At 37.3% G+C, this 19,875-nt stretch overlaps 1 protein-coding gene across 12 annotated transcripts in view; it reads right to left on the bottom strand.

Moving 5' to 3' along the window:
* The window catches only part of ARB2A (ARB2 cotranscriptional regulator A), a 575,039-nt gene extending 567,742 nt beyond the window's left edge, over positions 1–7,297 (bottom strand). For 9 of the 12 annotated variants that reach the window (XM_074282092.1, XM_074282101.1, XM_074282096.1 and 6 more), the window contains exon 1: positions 7,100–7,295. The gene's annotated coding sequence lies outside the window, so the exon portion shown is untranslated. The other 3 variants (XM_074282093.1, XM_074282095.1, XM_074282097.1) reach the window with 2 other exon arrangements.
* Between the last annotated feature and the right edge of the window lie 12,578 nt (positions 7,298–19,875).

The raw sequence follows: 19,875 nt of genomic DNA, 5'->3' as shown, positions 1-19,875 counted from the left end.
TGGAATTACAGATTTCTGTCAAAATTCAGCTCAAACACACCCTTCATAATTATCAAACTACTGAAGTAAATACTGAAATGATTACCCATATGTAAAGGGCTGAAACTCTTTGAGTTAATGCACTGAGGTCAGAACAATTGAGCACTAAAGGCTAATTACCAATTGGACAATACTCTATAAGAATATGCTTGGAAAATGGCCTTTCCCACTATCCTGTGCTGGCCCAATCATTTGGTGTATACAGAATTATGGGAGGGACTAGGGGGTGGAGTAAGACTAGCCAGAGTCACTTCTGGAAGGAAAATGAAGAGGTGCGGTCCTGGAGATCCTATGCAGCCATTCCCTTCACTTCTACTGCTAAAGACCAAGAATGAAGACTAAAGACTTTTGCTTATGCTGACTCTGGCTGATTCTAAGGTATCCAGGGTGCTAATGTGGTCATCATGCCCATACTTTAAAGTAAAAAGCTTCTTAAAGCCTGTTTTCTTATTTGACCAGGGATTTGTAACAATTTTTGTATCATAGAATGGCAGTCTGATCAAACTTATGGACTCCTTCACAGAATGTTTTTAAATGTTGCTTACATGTAAGACTTACAAAGAAAACAAATTATTTTGAAATATTAATTATCAAAATATATTTTAAAACCAAGTTTACAAAGCCCAAATTAAGAACCCCTGCTTAAGAAAGATTTAATAAGAAGTAGCAAATCTTTTAGAAATAAGAAAATTTTCATTTGGGAAATTAAGAACAAGAGAAAGAAAATAAAAAATAATAATAATCCTGTATAACCCAATATTTTAAGCTGACCAGACAGGAAAAAAAAATGCATTTCAAATTCATAATTAAAACAATTAAAAATTCACATACATATGGTTGTTTTGTTAAAATAAATATATATGTTTCTTGCTAAAGAAAAAAAAACTGACAATAAGATTTAGTTAAATAAGACCATTTAATTGAAAGGAGATAGTAGCTGCAAATGCATTTTAACACAGCAGTATTCTTCAGACTACAAAATCATGGAAACCACAATTTCCAAAGATCCAGTATTGAAGCTGATCCAGTGAACAAAAGATATAACAGACATAAAGACACTTGAACCATAGTATCAATGATGACTTATAAACTAAAAGAAATGGTCTAAGCATGTAACAAGAATAAATAATAATGAATGGATAACACAATTAATGCATTGACACCCATATTACATTAAAGTGCCTTGAAAGAAGATCTCTAGCACAGAAAGGGGACATCATATTGATATTCTTTGGGGAAAGAGTCCCATGCAATTGGGGGGGGGGGAAAGACTAGAGTAGGAAACCTCACTCTGATGCAATTACTATTTATCTGTGTGAACTTGAGCAAGTCACTTAATATCTCATCTCTCTACACCTTAGTTTCCCTATCTGTAAAATGAGGGGATAAAATGAAATGACTTTTAAGTTCTATTCTATGACCTGTTCACAATACACTCAGATTTATGAGATCACAAATCCATTAAAGAACAGACGTATAAGGAGCAGCCAAGTGGTGCAGTGAATAAAGCACCATCCCTGAAGTCAAGAGGACCTGAGTTCAAATCTAATCTCAGACTCTTAATACTTCCTAGTTGTATGATCCTGGGCAAATCACTTAATCTCAATTGCCTCAGGGGGGACAAACAGTATCTCTAATTAAGTTTTAAAAGTAAATGTATTAATAGGAAAAATTTAGCTTGAACTTTCATGATATTAAAAATGTTACCTGTTAACATTTCTTAACACAAGGTCATGGGTTTTAGAGAAGATCTTACAGATCATCTAATTTTCGTTTTCACAGAGAAACTGAGACTCAAAGAAGTTAAGAGTCTTGTCTAATGTTAAAAAAAAATATTGAGGGACAGAACTCTATTCCAAAATCAGTGTTTTGTTTTTCCCAGTATATTATGCAGCCACCAAATTCATTAGCACAACTTAGTTCACCAATCATCTATCAGAAATAAGGAATTTTTTTTTTTTTCAGAAAAAGTAAAAAATAGCATTTTGTGGATGGAAGTGAGGAAGGAAAAAAAGGGGGCAGAAAAATACCAGAATGGGCCCCAAAATGGGGACATCAAATGGTTTAAAAAAAAAAAAAAGGAAAGAACACATGTCGATTTCATAATTTAACTAAAGTGAATTATTTTTATAAAAAATTAATAAATGGACTGACATTAAACAAAACTTAAAATATTAGATTAAATGGTCTAATGGAAATAAAATCTATACCTTAATCTAAATTGTAAATAACATTTAGCTTTTATCAATCAAGTATGCATTTTAAATCAAATCCATTCTAATAACCAGGTGCCAGGAAAGAAGGTGAAAAGATAAAAAGTGCTCAGATTTCATACTGACCTCAATCCTGGGTTATCCAGTTCATTTTCTCCCTGGGGGAAAAAGGAGAGCCTGGGACCCAAGGCAGATGGTCTCTCTATGCATTAATAAATACTACAACTGCCTGAACTCTCTTCTGAACTGTTTCTCTTATGAACTCATTTAAGCAGACACAGGAAATAAAAAGGTTCCCAAAGAGCACACACTTCCAAATACAAAAACACCTCCCAAAGTCAATTGTAAGTGCTTTAATGATTATCCAAATTTCTGCAGGTTTTCATTAGCAGAGACATTGAAAACTGAAAATATAATTGAATTTTTTTTTTTTTTCTTTTTCTGAGGCTGGGATTAAGTGACTTGGGTCACACAGCTAGGAAGTGTTAAGTGTCTGAGACCAGATTTGAACTCTGGTCCTCCTGAATTCAAGGCTGGTGTTCTCAATCCACTGCTCCACCTAGCTGCCCTCAATAATTGAAAATTATTAATAATAATTACATGGACTAAGCTTTTTTTTAATACTATGCATTTTAATATTTGCATAATATTTCAAGTTCATTTGTATCCTGATATCAGCAAATAAGAATAATTTAAATTTGATCTAATATACACACTCAAGTCTACTCTTCTAGCAGTTTTATTTTCCTATCTTTCCTTTATGTTCCCTTCTTACACACAGAGCTTTTATTGGACTTCCTCACTTCTTGTTTGGACTATGTCAGGACCAAACTGGCTTTATGCAATTTCTCACTCCATCTCTCAAATCTTTGCACTGGCCATCCCTTCATCCTGAAATGTACTCCTTTCCTCACCTTAAAGAATCGCCATCTTTTTTCAAGATGTAGCTCAAGCATCTTCCACAAAGGGCCTTTTCTCTCTCCCCTCCTCCAACTGCTAATGCCCTCCCTCTTTAACTACCTTGTAGTTATTTTGTATGTCTTTAGAATATACATATATATATATATATATATTCATGTTGTCTCCTGAAACAGAATGTGAACTCTTTAAGAGTAAGAATTTTTTCCTTTTTTTTTTTTTTTTGCATTTATATTTATTTTCCCAGAACTCAACACAGTTAACTGATAGACAGCACTTGTTTTTTTGATGGATTGTTTGTATAATGCAACTATGCTACATTCCTAAGTACAAGTAATAATGACTCAACCTAGCTCATATATTGTGGAAACTACAAAAGCAAATAAAATCATGGTGATTGCCCATTGATTATTTTAAATATTAAAAGTACACATTTCATGGGAAAAAAATAACTTAAAACAATAAAATCCAGTGCTGAAAGGTTGTTACAAAACAGATATATATACATTGATAGTGAAAATGGAAACTTGTACAATACTTTGGAGAGCAATATGGCAGCATTCAATAAAATTAGAAAAAGAATCTCTTTTTCGATCTAATAATCTCATTGTTGAGAAAATGACCTGAAAAAAAATTGTGTAGAATGTGTAGAAACACATTCAAAGACATTATAGTAAGTGTTACTGTGTTAATTGAAAGCAACTTATATGCACAAAAATAGTGGAATTGTTAAATAACTTGTGAAACATTAATATAATTGAATTCTATAAAATAATAAAAATTAACATGTATGAAGAATATGAAAAATTCTTATTAAAAAGTGCAAATAGAACAAAACAGTAACAGAAGAAGAAAGGATAAACTATGGTGTTGTACAGTTGATACCTATATTGATATGTACAATTGATACGATTGATTCCTATTTTCATGTATCACTGAATATCATTTGTTGCTTAACTACCTATGACCACTCATATTCCATGTGGTTCTAAAACCAGAGAAAGCAATGTACAAATCTAATTAAAAATGTGTATCGGTTTGGAAACAGGCTAGGATAAGTGAGCTATAAGAAAGGGGGCAAAGTGGGAAAATCATCAGATATCATCTCTGCCACTTACTTGCCTCTTCATGTCTAGGCAAGTCATTTAACAATTCCAGATTTTTAAATAAGAAAGTTGGACTAAATGATCACTAGTTCCTTCTTGTTCTGGATCCTACAAAATAAGTTGCTTTATATACCATTAAATGTAAAATGTTGCTTTATCAGACCTGAAGCATAAGGTAAGTACTTTCATTCCAGTTTCAAGTCCATATCACTATACCACAAAAATTGAAAAAGTCTGTTGTTCATCTAATATGCTATAACTAATAAATAGATGATTAGAGCTCTATAGATTAAGTTTCCCTCTTCTAATCACTCACACAACCCAGAATTTGCCAGTCCTACCACCCATCATCAAACACTCATAGTTTTGCAATACTGGTCTATATGATCCCCTATGAATTTCAATAAAGGTGAATTAAGCACCTTCTACTTATACATGCAAGGTCCTATATTAGGGACTGGGGATACAAAGACAAAAAAAAAAACCAAAAAAAACAGTCCCTTTGAACTACTAAACTGGGGTCATAGTTAATTTACTTTATACAAGTATTTGCTTATAAAGCAGGGACAATGCTGCCACCATTAAAATAAGCAAATCACAAAAGTTTCCTTTTGTCTCAGTTTCTGATGTGTTAACAATATTCATTCCTAGATAACTCAGTGCTTGAGGATAAATATCATTTCTTTGAAACTGCTTTGGAATAATTATGGATATCATAATCGCCCACGATAAAAAGAAAATTATGCTTATTTTGAAAGGCAGTGTTGAATAGTGGTTAACTGAAATGAAATTGGAATGGGCAAAGACCTAAGTTGGAATCCTACTTTTGATGTCGACTAGCTACATGTGATTAACAAGAAACAAAACTTCTCTAACCCTCCTGTAAAATGAGGTTAATAATGTATGTAATATATCTAAATTATAATGCTGTTATGAAATGAGATGAAGAATGGAAGGCTACTTTGTAAACTTATAAAAATACCAACTATTAACTCCTTGATGAGCTTGTACCACAAAGCTGGTTGGCCTGAACCCCCCCTCCCAATTTTCCACAATACCTTCTTGAAACATTGGGGGGAAATTAACAAGTTAATATAGCAGTTTGTCAGTAAAACTATTCCTATCTCTGCCTCAGCATCATGGTAAAGAAATACAAAACAGACTTGCCTTCAGAAATACATTCTGAATACCATATTCTAATTGAAAAGGAAAACAGTATACCAAATCAAATTTCAAAGTAAAAAGTGTTCATAACAGTTAATTTATCTAGTGATTTTCTTAAAATACTTTCTTCTGTGAAGTAGGCAATAACCAGTATTAAGTATCCCTATTTCACTGATGAGGAAATGAAGACTGAAAGAGTTCCTCAGTGACATAAGCATCACTATCAGAACCAGACATATCTTTCCCTCCCCCCCCCCCCCAGATCTGTGTCTTCATTGGAACAGAGACTCCAGCTGAGGTGCAGGCTCCACACTTAGATTATGAAAGAGAGTGGCTTGGAGCCCTGAGACTAAGTATCTTCCTTGGGGCCTTAATTAAATTAAACATCTTGCCTCAACATAGAGATAATCAGAAGCAACTCTTCTGACCACAAATCCTACGGTGCTACAATCTAATCCAACAACTACTTCTGAAAATAAATTCGACTAAAGTAATAATGATATTAAAGTATATCATTTCATCGAAGTTTAGTACATCTTAAAACGAGGAAAAAAGCAGTGTATTACAGTCGTTCTCAAAGTGTGGTTCCCCAGACCCTTTAAGATCCTGGAGTTCAAAACTATTTTTCTAATAATAAGATGTCTTAATTTTTAATAAGGCAAAAATTGATAGTGACAGCCTATATGAAAAGATCCTCATTAATTTCTAAAAGTGTAAAAAAGTTCTCAAGTGTGGTCCTCACAGAAGGAGGGTCTGAGATCAAAATATGTCATAATGATAAAATGCTTTCAATAAATGGCAAAAAATAATAAATAGAGTCCATTTAGAAGTTAGAGGCAATCATTTTTGAGACGGTAAGAGTATTCAACTTGTAATTGTATAATTTCAAGGGGTTTTGAGGTCAAAACTCAAAAACGGAAAACTCAAACCCCAAAGTTTGAAAAATCTTAGTGCAGCGGAGAGAGAGCTGGTAGTCTCGGAAGAGCCGCGTTCAAGTTTTGTCCGACAAACACTGGTTTGGGTGACCTTTTCAGACTCTAAAATGAAATGTCTAACAATTGCTGATGTACATGGGTAAGTTTTCCTTAGGGAAATCGCAAATTCGCGCCCGTCCCCTCTCCCTGCAGGAAGGAGAAGGAGCATTACTTTAACCAATGGGTAGAGCTCTCTCTCCCGGATCGCTCTACATGGACCAGGTTTAATGGCCCATTTCCGGAGAGGCTTTTCTAGGGCGCTCAGGTCTGGTGCGCACTCCCGCTCTGGTACTAAGTTCTAAGTCCTCCCCTTCTCCCGGGTCTTTTCCAGAGGGCACTTTGGACATCCCATGAGCCGGTGCCCGGTCTTCTGGGCGACCCATTCTTTTGCTCCAGCAGCATTCTCGAGGGGAGCTTCGGGGGCGTGGCTGCACATTCCCGGGGCTGTCATCGGGGATCCCAGCTGGGAGCAAACCCTACAGTCGGGGCCATGGGCCCCATCCCCGCTCCCCATCCCCCTCGTCCCCCGCCCCAGCCCGCTGAGCGGCAACAGCCGACTGGCCGAACCTACCTGAGTTTAACCCCTGCCCGAGGGACTGGGGAGACTGGGAGGAGGGAGATCTGGGGGGAGGGGGCGTCCCCAGGAGGTCGGGGAAGGGGAGGGTCAGGGGGCGGGGCGCCTCACCATTTCAGGCCGGACTCACTCGTGTGCTTGTTGTGATCTCAGCTCCCCGGATGCGGCGCCACTGCCGAGTTCAAGTTGCACTTCCGGGGTCTCTTACGTCATGGGGACGCAGCCACCAACCCGGAAACCGGCGGTGAGCGTGCGCGCAGCGGCCACCTATGAGACGGTTGGCGGCGGTGGTGGCGGCCCGCGCGCGCGCGCGCGTTCTAAGCTTGGTAATCTGAGACTTTACCTCCCGGCTGGCCCTTCGCTGAGTTTCTCGGCCCCGGTTTGGGGAGGCATTTGTCTAGCGTTAGGGCTCTAGGAGTGGAGGGGCTGGGCCTCCCGGAGGCCTGAGACACTCGCCTTGTTCTTGAAGCAAGTTGGTCGGGTCGCGGGCCTGGAAAGGGCCAGGCCTGAAAGCTTGACCGCCGTGGACCTCGGCTGCGGAAACCTAGAGAGAGACTCCGAGGTAGTCCCAGCTCGTCCTAGCCGCTTTACTTCAGTCCTGACTGTTAATAAGCCCTTAAACCTCGGTCCATGTAGAGAGCCCGGAGAGAGCGCTCAACTCATTGGTACTGCTATCGCCTCAACTTGCCCGTTCTGCTTTCTGGAGGAAGAGAGGACGGGCCGAATTTGTGATTTCCCTAAGGAAAACATGTACATCAATAAAAATAAAAACCCCTGGTCCCCGAAGTACTCTCTTGTGTGTGTAGGCAGGATGTTCTCACGGATCCTGTTTCTGCCGCCATCGGAGGTGCTAAATAAAAGGCTTCCAAACTTAAGGGAAATACCTTGGGCCTTAGTTGTACCTTATGTAAACGGGAAGAGTTGGAGCTGGATAACCTCAAGCTCCTTCCACTTACATATCCATGATCCCTATGGCTAGTGGTCTTTTAAAGTCTTTCACTTTTAACGTGATTCTTCAGAAACTCAGAGCTGCGGTCTGGAAATTTAGTGACTTTTTAAACCATTAATCAATTGAAGTAAGACAATTCGACAAAAAAAAAACATTCGTCTGATGCCCGGCCTTGATAATTACCGTTAACATGTACCACATTTCCTCGAGTTACCCTTATATATTCTCACTTCTAGGAATCATCACATGGGAAATATTTTCAAATTACAATTTCTGGAAAGATCTGTTGGCGTAATAGCCCAGAAGATCTGGGTTCTAGTGCTTTGACAAATTGGGTAACCTTGGGCAAGTCAATTCTTAATACTCTAAAGTAGCTGCCTCTGAGGCATATTAAGTTTTCCTGATGGGGAGTCCTTATTCCAATTACATCTTGGGTCCATGGTATTTGTTGATGCAGGATTTGAGTTTGTGCATTCTGTTCACTGGACCACTTAGTTGCCCCTCCTTCCATTCTGTATCCCTAGACCTATTTAGTACATGTAAAATATGGTGGACATTTAAAAAATAATTTCACTTATATAAATGAAGAGTTCTATGATAAGCAATGAACAATTTTTAAAAATTAAATTTCTTAATAGACCGTCTACAAGGCATTGTGCCTGATATCTGTGATACAAAGGCAAACATGAACTAATCTATGAAGAGCTCTTATTCTACAAAAGGAAATTTTGGGCCAAGGTTAAAGTACTATATTTTAAGTTTGTCTTATAAGTGTTACCTTAGCACTTGAACTCACTCCCCCCAATTACAGAATCATTCTGAATCAAAAGGGATTGAACAAAAAAAAAAAAAAGTTCCTCTATAATGTATTCAGCAAGTGGTTCAGCCTATGTTTATAGGCCTCAAATAAGAAAAAACACTTTCCATTTCCCTTTTAGATCTTTTAAAAAATTTTTCCTAAATTCATCTCTACAATTTCCACTCATTACTATGTTAGAAGTAAGTCAAATGGAACTAATCAATCTGGCACAATGCAAGAGTACTGGACTTGATGTCAGTATTTCAAACCCTAGCTTTGCTCCTTCCTAGCTGTATGACTTTGAGCAAATGATTTAAATCTTTCTGGGTCTCAGTTTTCCCAATTATATAACTAGTTTAACTTTTATTAAAGTAGATGAACCCAAAGTTTCTATCTCTGAATTTATGATCCTGTAAGTTTAAATCTATCTTTACTTGACAACCTTTCAAATATTTTGACATTCATTTACTCATTGAATCATAAATTTAAAATTGGAAAGAATCTGAGATAATCTGTAATGTCCAAACTAGCTCTCTGGAGGATCTCTGGATTATTTCCAGTCCTTGGTGTTAGTGGAGGAGTTAAGGAGGCAGGAGACCACGTGGCTGGTCAAAGATGGAGTCTGGAATCTGGAGTCTGGCATCAGCTCTTGTGTCTATGGCTGAGAACTGTGGCTGAGAGAGAATCTTCTGTGTCTGAGACTCCCTTAAATACCTCACTATGATTACATCACTACAGACCTTGAGGTTAAGAGTATTCAATATGTAATTTCTTCTTTCAAGGGGTCTTTGAGGTCAAAACTAAAAAAGGGAATACTCAATAATGTTTAAGAGTTTAATGGTCCATTTCTGCAGCGACTTTTCTAGGGAGTGCAACCATATTAGTATCATGTATTTCAGTGGTCCTCAAACTTAAATAGGGGGCCAGTTCACTGTCCCTCAGACTTTTGGAGGCCGGACTATAGTAAAAACAAAACCTCACATCTGTCTCTGCCCCTCAGCCCATTTGCCATAACCCAGCAGGTCGCATAAAGGTCCTCAGCAGGCAGGATCTGGCCCACGGCCTTTGGATGCCTGATGAGCTGGATTTTTATTTATTCAACCAGGAGGCTGTATCACAGTTGAGCTTAGTCAATGTATTAAATTTCTTTCTTTTTTTTTTTTTTGACAGAGATAAATTTTTATTTTTTAAAAATTTAAAAAATTTTTTAAAATTAATTTTACAATTATAACATTTTTTGACAGTACATATGCACAGGTAATTTTTTAACAACATTATCTCTTGTACTCCCTTCTGTTCCGAATTTTCCCCTCCTTCCCTCCACCCCCTTCCCTAGATGGCAGGCATTCCCATACATATTAAATATGTTATAGTATATCCTAGGTACAGTATATATGTGCAGAACTAAATTTTGTTGTTGTTGTTGCAAAGGAAGAATTGGATTCAGAAGGTAAAAATAACCTGGGGAGAAAAACAAAAAATACTAACAGTTTACACTCATTTCCCAGTGTTCCTTCTCTGGGTGTAGCTGATTCTGTCCATCATTGATCTATTGGAATTGGATTAGCCCTTCTCTATATTGAAGATATCCACTTACATCAGAATACATCCTCATATAGTATTGTTGTTGAAGTGCATAATGATCTCCTAGTTCTGCTCATTTCACTCAGCATTTTCATAAATAACATTATGCACCTACTACATGCCAGGTGCAATGCCAAGTACTGGGCATACAAAGAAAAGCAAATGACAAGCTTATTTTGATGGAGAATATAGTCTAAAGTTGATTTAGGAGAGTATAAAAAACATAGGCTTGGTCTTAGTACTGCTGAGCGCATATTTTGAATGTCACCCTCAGTTGAGCATTATATTTGGGGGAAGGATAAATTTGAGAAGATTCACAAGAACCCATAATGGTAAAGGACCTTGATATCATACCATGTGAGGATGAACTGAAAGATCTGGAGAAATGTAGTCCAAATGAAGAAAAAAAATTTCATAATAACTATGGTGCAGTAGAAAGAATGCTGGTTTTAGAGTAAGAGAACTTGCATTCCATTGTTGGGAAATCCTTTACTGCCATTTTATATGTGTGACCTAAGGCAATTTACTTGAGCTGAACTCTAGTTTCCAGATCTGAATGAGAGCATTACTGGAATACTGTAGAGGGCCTGAACTTTGAAAAGGTATACTTGAATCTAAGTCAGCAAGGTACTTATAGTTAAGCATATAGATCAGGGGTTCTCAAACCATTTTGGTCCACTTAAGTAATTGTTCCTTTGCTCTTCTACCCTTCCCTCTTCAAATCTGCAACTATCCCAAAACCTCTGAAACCCTGGGCAGGGGAGAGGGGGATGAGGGAGAAGGAGCATGAATTATTTTGCTATATAAGGAAAAAATATGAAATACTTCATAATGTGTCATTCTTACACAATCTTTGCTATATCATTCCATTCCATTCCATTTCTATTGAGATGAGAACATATAATAAACTCTGCCCTAGGACAGAACTAACCAGTTGGTCTTTGGAGAGAGAGTACTGTAATATACACTCACTCCCCCGAAATCAGCCCAAGACTTTACAGAACTTTGCCTCTATCATCAGAACTATTTATCTTATTGCCATGCATATTCCCAGGCCTTTTTAATCTCTTCTTCAGGTTGGGTGATAATCATATATTGCTATTAGAAGAAGCCTGTAAAACAACTGCCTTATAGTTCTACCCAGAATCCTTGAGATTGTGAGCCATAAGCTGCCAAGGTTAGAGCTCTTCCCTAGCCACCAAACTTCACCCTTTCATATCCATCTTCACCAGACCTAACTTAAGATGGTCTGGTGACTAATGTTTGAATTGGAACAAAATGAGCACTCAGACTATTTAACAAAAAAGATTTACTTAATAATATAGAAATTATGTACAGCAAGGCTACAGAATTGATTCCTTTGTACCCAGAACCAATCATTCTTCATCTACCAGAAGCATGTGTCAAAACTAAGAAGCCTTTGGATGCCTGATGAGCTGGATTTTTATTTATTCAACCAGGAGGCTTTTATTTATTTATTTATTTATTTATTATTTATTTATTCACAGTTGAGCCTTAGTCAATGTATTAAATTTCTTTCTTTTTTTTTTTTTTTGACAGAGATAAATTTTTATTTTTAAAAAATTTTTAAAATTTTTTTAAATTAATTTTATAATTATAACTTTTTTGACAGTACATATGCACAGGTAATTTTTTAACAACATTATCTCTTGTACTCTCTTCTGTTCCGAATTTTCCCCTCCTTCCCTCCACCCCCTTCCCTAGATGGCAGGCATTCCCATACATATTAAATATGTTATAGTATATCCTAGGTACAGTATATATGTGCAGAACTAAATTTTGTTGTTGTTGTTGCAAAGGAAGAATTGGATTCGGAAGGTAAAAATAACCTGGGGAGAAAAACAAAAAATGCTAACAGTTTACACTCATTTCCCAGTGTTCCTTCTCTGGGTGTAGCTGATTCTATCCATCATTGATCTATTGGAATTGGATTAGCCCTTCTCTATATTGAAGATATCCACTTACATCAGAATACATCCTCATATAGTATTGTTGTTGAAGTGCATAATGATCTCCTAGTTCTGCTCATTTCACTCAGCATCTGTTGATATAAGTCTCTCCAAGCCACTCTGTATTCATCCTGCTGGTCAGAACAATAATATTCCATAACATTCATATACCATTATTTACCCAACCATTCTCCAGATGGACATCCATTCATTTTCCAGTTTCTAGCCTCTACAAAAAGGACTGCCACAAACATTTTGGCACATACAGGTCCCTTTTCCTTCTTTAGTATTTCCTTGGGATATAAGCCCAGTAGTAACACTGCTGGATCAAAGGGTATGCACAGTTTGATAACTTTGGGGGCATAATTCCAGATTGCTCTCCAGAATGGTTGGATTCTTTCACAACTCCACCAACAATGCATCAGTGTCCCAGTTTTCCCACATCCCTTCCAACATTCATCATTATTTTTTCCTGTCATCTTAGCCAATCTGACAGGTGTGTAGTGGTATCTCAGAGTTGTCTTAATTTGCATTTCTCTGATCAATAGTGATTTGGAACACTCTTTCATATGGAAATAGCTTCAATTTCATCATCTGAAAATTGTCTGTTCATATCCTTTGACCATTTATCAATTGGAGAATGGCTTGATTTCTTATAAATTAGAGTCAATTCTCTGTATATTTTGGAGATGAGGCCTTTAGCAGAATCTTTTACTGTAAAAATGTTTTCCTTTAATCCTCAAGGGCAGGCAATAGTAGAGAGAAGAAACAGAGATATTAAGACACTCCTCCAGAAACAAAAGAAAGGGGGAGCCACAGGTAACCCTAGAGAACTTCTAAATTTAGTTCTCTATACCATTAATTTTCTAATTTTTGACAAAGATGCACTGGCTCCGGCAGACAGGTTTTATAACCCACCAGAAGGGCAGTGTCCAGTGCGAGCAGCTCCACTGTCCTTAGATAATCGCCAGGTGATGTGGAGAGATCCAGAAAGTGGTGAATGGAAGGGACCAGATAGGTTAACTGCCTGGGGGAGAGGGTTTGCTTGTATTTCTTCAGCAGGAGAAGGAATCAGATGGGTGCCAACGAGCCGTATTCGCCTTGTCCATCAGGGAGAGACAGAAAAAGAGAAAGATCTCAAAATAAAGGAGAAAATATAAGAAACATCTGACACTGAAAGAGCATGGATAATAAGAAGACTGTTAAAGAACTTTAAAACCAGCAGGAATCATTGGACTTCCTAACACAAGATGAGACTAATGGACAATGGAATTATGGACATTTATAAATTTTCAATTTATGATTATTTGATCATGTTATTTGTTATATACTTCTAGCATGTATTATGTTACTATGTGCTTATGTAATTTATGTAATTATGTGTAATACCTCCCATATTGATGGATTTATGTTTCAAAGTCATGACTATCCTATGTTCTAAATCAAAAGAAAGGGGGAGATGTTAGGTTACTAGGTGAGAACTCAGGTTGTCTGGACAATTACAAGGTGAGAACTCAGGTTGACTTGACAGTTCTCTGGCTCAGACCTGTAAAGGGAGTTTACACCTTAGGAATCCTAGAAGGAGCAAGCTCATTGGTTGAAGTGGTTCTTCCCAGAAGCCCTTGCATTATCCCACGCCCATTCTCTGGGAGGATAAAAGAGGACACCACTCCAGAGGTAGGAGAAGTCTCTGCATTACATTTGGCTTGACGCAGCTCTCTGCAGGAAGGGAAGTCGGCTCTCTGCAGGAAGGGAAGTCACTTCTCTGGACAAGAGTTAACAGCAACTGCCTGGAGACAACGGTTCGTTACAGGAAGAAGAATCTGTCTGAGAGATTTGAGTAGACACAGCAGATCTCTTCCCAGAGAGCGATCTGGCAGCTTCTGGAGACAACATCTCGCTACATTTTCCCAATTTGTTACTTCCCTTCTAATCTTGTTTGCATTAGTTTTGTTCGTACAAAAGCTTTTTAATTTGATGTAATCAAAATTTTCTATTTTGTGATCAGTAATGATCTCTAGTTCTCCTTTGGTCACAAATTCCTTCCTCTTCCACAAATCTGAGAGGTAAACTATCCTATGTTCCTCTAATTTATTTATGATCTTGTTCTTTATGCCTACATCATGGACCCATTTTGATCTAATCTTAGTATGTGGTGTTAAGTGTGGGTCCATGCCTAGTTTCTGCCATGCTAATTTCCAGTTTTCCCAGCAGTTTTTGTCAAATAATGAATTCTTATCCCAAAAGTTGGGATCTTTGGGTTTGTCAAACACTAGATTGCTATTTTTATTCACTATCTTGTCCTGTGAACCTAACCTATTCCACTGATCAACTAGTCTATTTCTTAGCCAATACTAAATGGTTTTGGTGACTGCTGCTTTATAATATAGTTCTAGATCAGGTACAGCTAGGCCACCTTCATTTGATTTTTTTTTTCATTAATTCTCTTGAAATTCTTCACCTTTTGTTCTTCCATATGAATTTTGTTATTTTTTTCTAGGTCATTAAAATAGTTTCTTGGAAATGACCAGTAGGAGGAATACAGAGAGGCTTGGAGAGACTTAAATCAACTGTTGCTGAGTGAAATGAGCAGAACCAGAAGATCACTATACACTTCAACAACAATACTGTATGAGGATGAATTCTGATGGAAGTGGAAATCTTCAACATAAAGAAGATCCAACTCACTTCCAGTTGATCAATGATGGACAGAAATAACTACACCCAGAGAAGGAACACTGGGAAGTGAATGTAAATCGTTAGCACTACTGTCTATCTACCCAGGTTACTTATACCTTTGGAAGCTAATAATTAATGTGCAACAAGAAAATGGTATTTATACACATATATTGTATCCAGGTTATATTGTAACACATGTAAAATGTATGGGATTACCTGTCATCGGGGGGAGGGAGGGAATAATTTGGAAAAATGAATAAAAAAAAATTTAGTTTCTTGGGAGTCTGACTGGTATAGCACTAAATAAATAGATTAGTTTAGGGAGTATTGTCATCTTGATTATATTTGTTCGGCCTATCCAAGAGCACTTAATATTTTTCCAATTATTTAAATCTGACTTTATTTTTGTGGCAAGTGTTTTGTAATTTTGGTCATATAATTCCTGACTTTCCTTTGATAGATAAATTCCCAAATATTTTATACTCTCAATATTTGTTTGGAATGGAATTTCTCTTTGTATCTCTTGCTGTTGGATTGTGTTGGTAATGTATAAAAATGCTGAGGATTTATGTGGATTTATTTTGTGTCCTGCAAACTTTGCTAAAGTTCTGAATTATTTCTAATAGCTTTTTAGCAGAGTCTTTGGGGTTCTCTAAGTATACCATCATATCATCTGCAAAGAATGATAGTTTGATTTCCTCATTACCTATTCTAATTCCTTTAATCTCTTTCTCAGCTCTTATTGCCGAGGCTAGTGTTTCTAGTACAATATTGAATAGTAATGGTGATAGTGGGCAACCTTGTTTCACTCCTGATCTTACTGGGAAAGGTTCCAGTTTATCGCCATTACATGTGATGTTTACTGACGGTTTTAAATATATGCTCCTTATTATTTTAAGGAATAGTCCATTTATTCCTATACTCTCAAGCATTTTTAGTAGGAATGGATGTTGGATTTTATCAAATGCTTTTTCTGCATCTATTGAGATGATCATATGGTTTTTGTTAATTTGGTTATTGATATAGTCAATTATGCTAATAGTTTTCCTAATATTGAACCAGCCCTGCATTCCTGGTATAAATCCCACTTGGTCATAGTGTATTATCCTGGGGATGATTTTCTGTAGTCTTTTTGCTAATATTATATTTAAGATTTTAGCATCAATATTCATTAGGGAGATTGGTCTATAATTTTCTTCCTCTGTTTTCAACCTACCTGGTTTAGGTATCAGTACCATGTACCATTTGGTAGGACTCCTTCAATCCCTATTTTTTCAAATAGTTTATATAGCATTGGAGTCAGTTGTTCTTTAAATGTTTGGTAGAATTCACATGTAACGATGTATTAAATTTCAAGAATGATTTTATTATCTTTTAGAGGAAGACTAACAGCTTATGTGAAGGAATGTGGAACAAAATGAAAAGAAATCTTCAGATCGAAGATGAGAAAGGAGGTTTCACCTCCTTTTGGAATGATCAACTTCCAGATCTTAATGATCTAGTAAATGTGATGCCAAATATTTTCAGTTCACAATGGAGTCTCCTGATACAAAGCTGTAACATGGAGAACATAGACGATAATTCTTATAGCACAGTCAACAGTTTTCATCAAAGTTCATTTATCTCTAGTGAGATAGTTAAGAAGTCATTATTGTGCTTGCAGCCTCTCTTAGTGCTAGGTTCAGTATGGAGATTCACTGTGTACTATCACTCAGTGCTTTCCAGTCTGCCTGACAGAAGAACCTTCCCCTTCCTGAAAGCTCCATTAAGAAAGAGGTGGGAAATGTCAGTTCTTTGACCCCTTAAAAGCCTCAGTGGAATTGCCTCTTTCATGGGGACTGGATAGTTCCACAGCAACAATCTCATCTCTCCCTGATATAAGGCACTTCCTAACAATTCTGCTTTGTTTGTCAGGCCTTCCCTGGGAAAAAGTTAACTATTATTTCATATTTGCAATGTGAAGGAGCCTAAGAAGTTCTAAATTATATAAAGCAGAAGGTTGTCTATAAAATATCTATTTTTGCTGCAACTTCACTGCCCCCACTACCAGGACCTAAGCAAACTCACTGCCACCCTTTCTGCTTCTGTTACCTTTAAATCAGGGCCTTACTGACCCTTGACCTGCATCATATTGATGAGATCAAGAATGGTCATATGGAATGATGATAAAAAATTCTGATTAGTCAAGCCAGGATTTGGAATTCCTTCCATTAATGATCATATTCTATTATGCAGGAAATCCTCCTATTGCTTAAATTAGCTCTGACTAAGGAAGCCAGGAACTTCCAATCTCTCCAATACAACTTGTCATCAAAACTAGGAAAATCCCTCTCAGAACCTCTATGTGAGCACTTCTGCTCAGAGAAGCGGTTAATCTGGCCAGGAATTGGCTCTAGCTTTCATTGTTAATCATTATTTTTGTTAGCTGCCCAAATCCATCAACTACTCTCATAGGAAGTCCTTATTAAAGTTATATTCTACACATTCTTAAAGGAGACTAGAAACTCCCTATTGAAACTGACCTAGCCTCACATTCTAGTGAGAAGTGGGGAGAGAATCAAGGGACAACCCAGTGTTTCCTACAGCATCCCAAAGTACTGTCCAAGATTTCACAGGACTCCTCTGTTTGATCCCATTATATGCTCTCCACTTGAATACTTCCTAACTTCAGCAAATCAGTTAGGATACACATTTGTCCACTTTCCCAAATCTGGAAAATTCTGGAATCCTGAGAAGGCTCAAACATTTTTCTTTTAAGTGCCTCCCTCGCTGCCTTACATTAAGAAATCTCACCAAAGTCTACATGGCATAATTCTTAAGTCTCCTAAATGCCATATTAAAAAAATCTCAAGTAGTCTATTCAATACTAACACAATCTTAAAATTAAGTCTACAAGGATCAGATCAGGACTTCACTGGAAAGTATTATCTTCTCCCAAATATAAAGTCATGTTAATGCAACATCAACATTGTACAATATTTACTGTCTTAGAGTTCAGTTTCTACTTGAATACGTACATATGTTGCTAGTTGTTAAATACTAACACACAGTTTAGTTTCTAATCCCACAACTTCAGTAGTAGTCCATTTCTTGCCCATTAAGAGGACTCAGTATATGTGGTCAGAAGCATGGTAGTCATGTTCCAGGTTATATGATCTCCCAATTATTCCCTTTCTCTTAATTGTTTTTCCCCCACTTCAACAATGAGGTGGACTATAAGAATATTTTTTCCAACTAAATGCTAAATGTTTTGAATTAGGCTTGACTTAGGGTGATATGGTGACTCAGATTTTAAATTAAAATGGAATATTATATAGTTAATATTTAATAGAAGGAGATGTGCAATTAGCAATAGCATGGAAAGTTTAAAAACATTAATTCAGGTAAGTGTAGCTTCCTTCTCTCTTGCTTTTGCTCTGTAAGCATACTTAGTCAAAAGCATTCAGTCAAGCCTTAGAGGTGTCTGATTTCTACTGCTAGATTTGTACCTAAGCAAAAAAATAGTACTTTTATCAAGAAGCTGTATCAGTGTATTAAACATTAGTTTTCCCACAACAATTAAGCTTCTGAGATGGTTTCATTATTTTCCAAGGGAGAAAATCTAGCATAGCTTATGAGCAAGAACTGTAATTGATATTATACCTACCATACCATCCATCTCAATCCCATTTTGTGGAGCAGCTACTATTATAGGAAACCAGAGATCTTCCCTTTCCTAGGTCCAGTCTGTTCTCCCCCAATAAACCACTAGGAGGAGCTGCCATCTAAGGGTACCTTGGAATTTCCCCTTCCTTCCAATCTGATGGCATCCCTCATACTAATGGATATCCAAGAAGGAAGTTGGAGTAGGCTTTGGGGAACTGTTCCCATATCCCCATTGCCTATTTCCAGTCTGGTACCAGATGACCACTATTGTTAGCTCAAAGGCAATCATTCCACCATTCATAATCTTAGACCCACTGTCATTCCCAACAAGAACTGCTTTAAGACTTAATATCCTCCCCCCCCAAAAAAAAACTAAAATCTAATAATTCCTAAGGGGAGAAGGGGCTAATCATTACCATAATCTGTCAATCAATTGCCACATTCAGGGAAAGAAAACAAACCTAGTTGAAGTAGCAAAGCTCTCCAAAGGAGAGATAGAAGCCCGCATGTGCTAGGCAAGTCAAACCACCACAAATACCTTAAATTTTATCTCCCCTTAGACCCCAATGTGGACAGCCCAGTACTTTGGAACCCAAGCTTTTGGAGATCATAGTACCTCACACACTAACAGATTGGCTTTCTTCCCAGCTCCCATAACTTTCATTAATGGAAGAAATCATGTGGGAAGTAGGTCTACCTTCCTCATCAACACCAGCCACAATTGATGACTAACTGCTACCAACAAAAAAATGGACATAAGTTTTCAAGCATAGCATCACCCTTTTCCTCTATCCTGTCATCTGGAGAAGCAATTTCTGTGGAGAAGGGCTAGCCATCCCTACCAATGGCCACATTCAAAGCAGGCATACTAGTCTATTCAAAGCAGCCAGGCATTCTGAAGGAGAGGCAACAGGAATTATTTGCCGGGCAAGTCAAAACACCAATATCTTGAGTGCTATATCCCCTCAAACCCTGATGGGGATAACTCAAGACCATGAGCACAAAAAATCTTGGGAATGACAATGATTCCAGCTCAGTGATATCAAACATTATCCTAAGAAGTAACCTCAATGGCTATTAAACATGGCCCTGCTCCTACAAAATATAGTACTGAAGATCCAGAAAAGAAAGTTCTTGCCACTAAAACGTTGGCCTTGTCAAATGGTGCAGCATAAGAAACTATGAATTTTTTTTTTCCTCAGAGGAAATGTCATTAAAGAAAAGGCAGAAACATCTGCTTTGCTGCTGTATCCTAAGGATC

This window comes from Sminthopsis crassicaudata, chromosome 1, assembly GCF_048593235.1.
Source record: "Sminthopsis crassicaudata isolate SCR6 chromosome 1, ASM4859323v1, whole genome shotgun sequence".
Taxonomy (NCBI): Eukaryota; Metazoa; Chordata; class Mammalia; order Dasyuromorphia; family Dasyuridae; genus Sminthopsis; species Sminthopsis crassicaudata.
The sequence above is the reverse complement of the archived record's forward strand: the minus strand, read 5'-3'. Positions and strand labels throughout refer to the sequence as shown.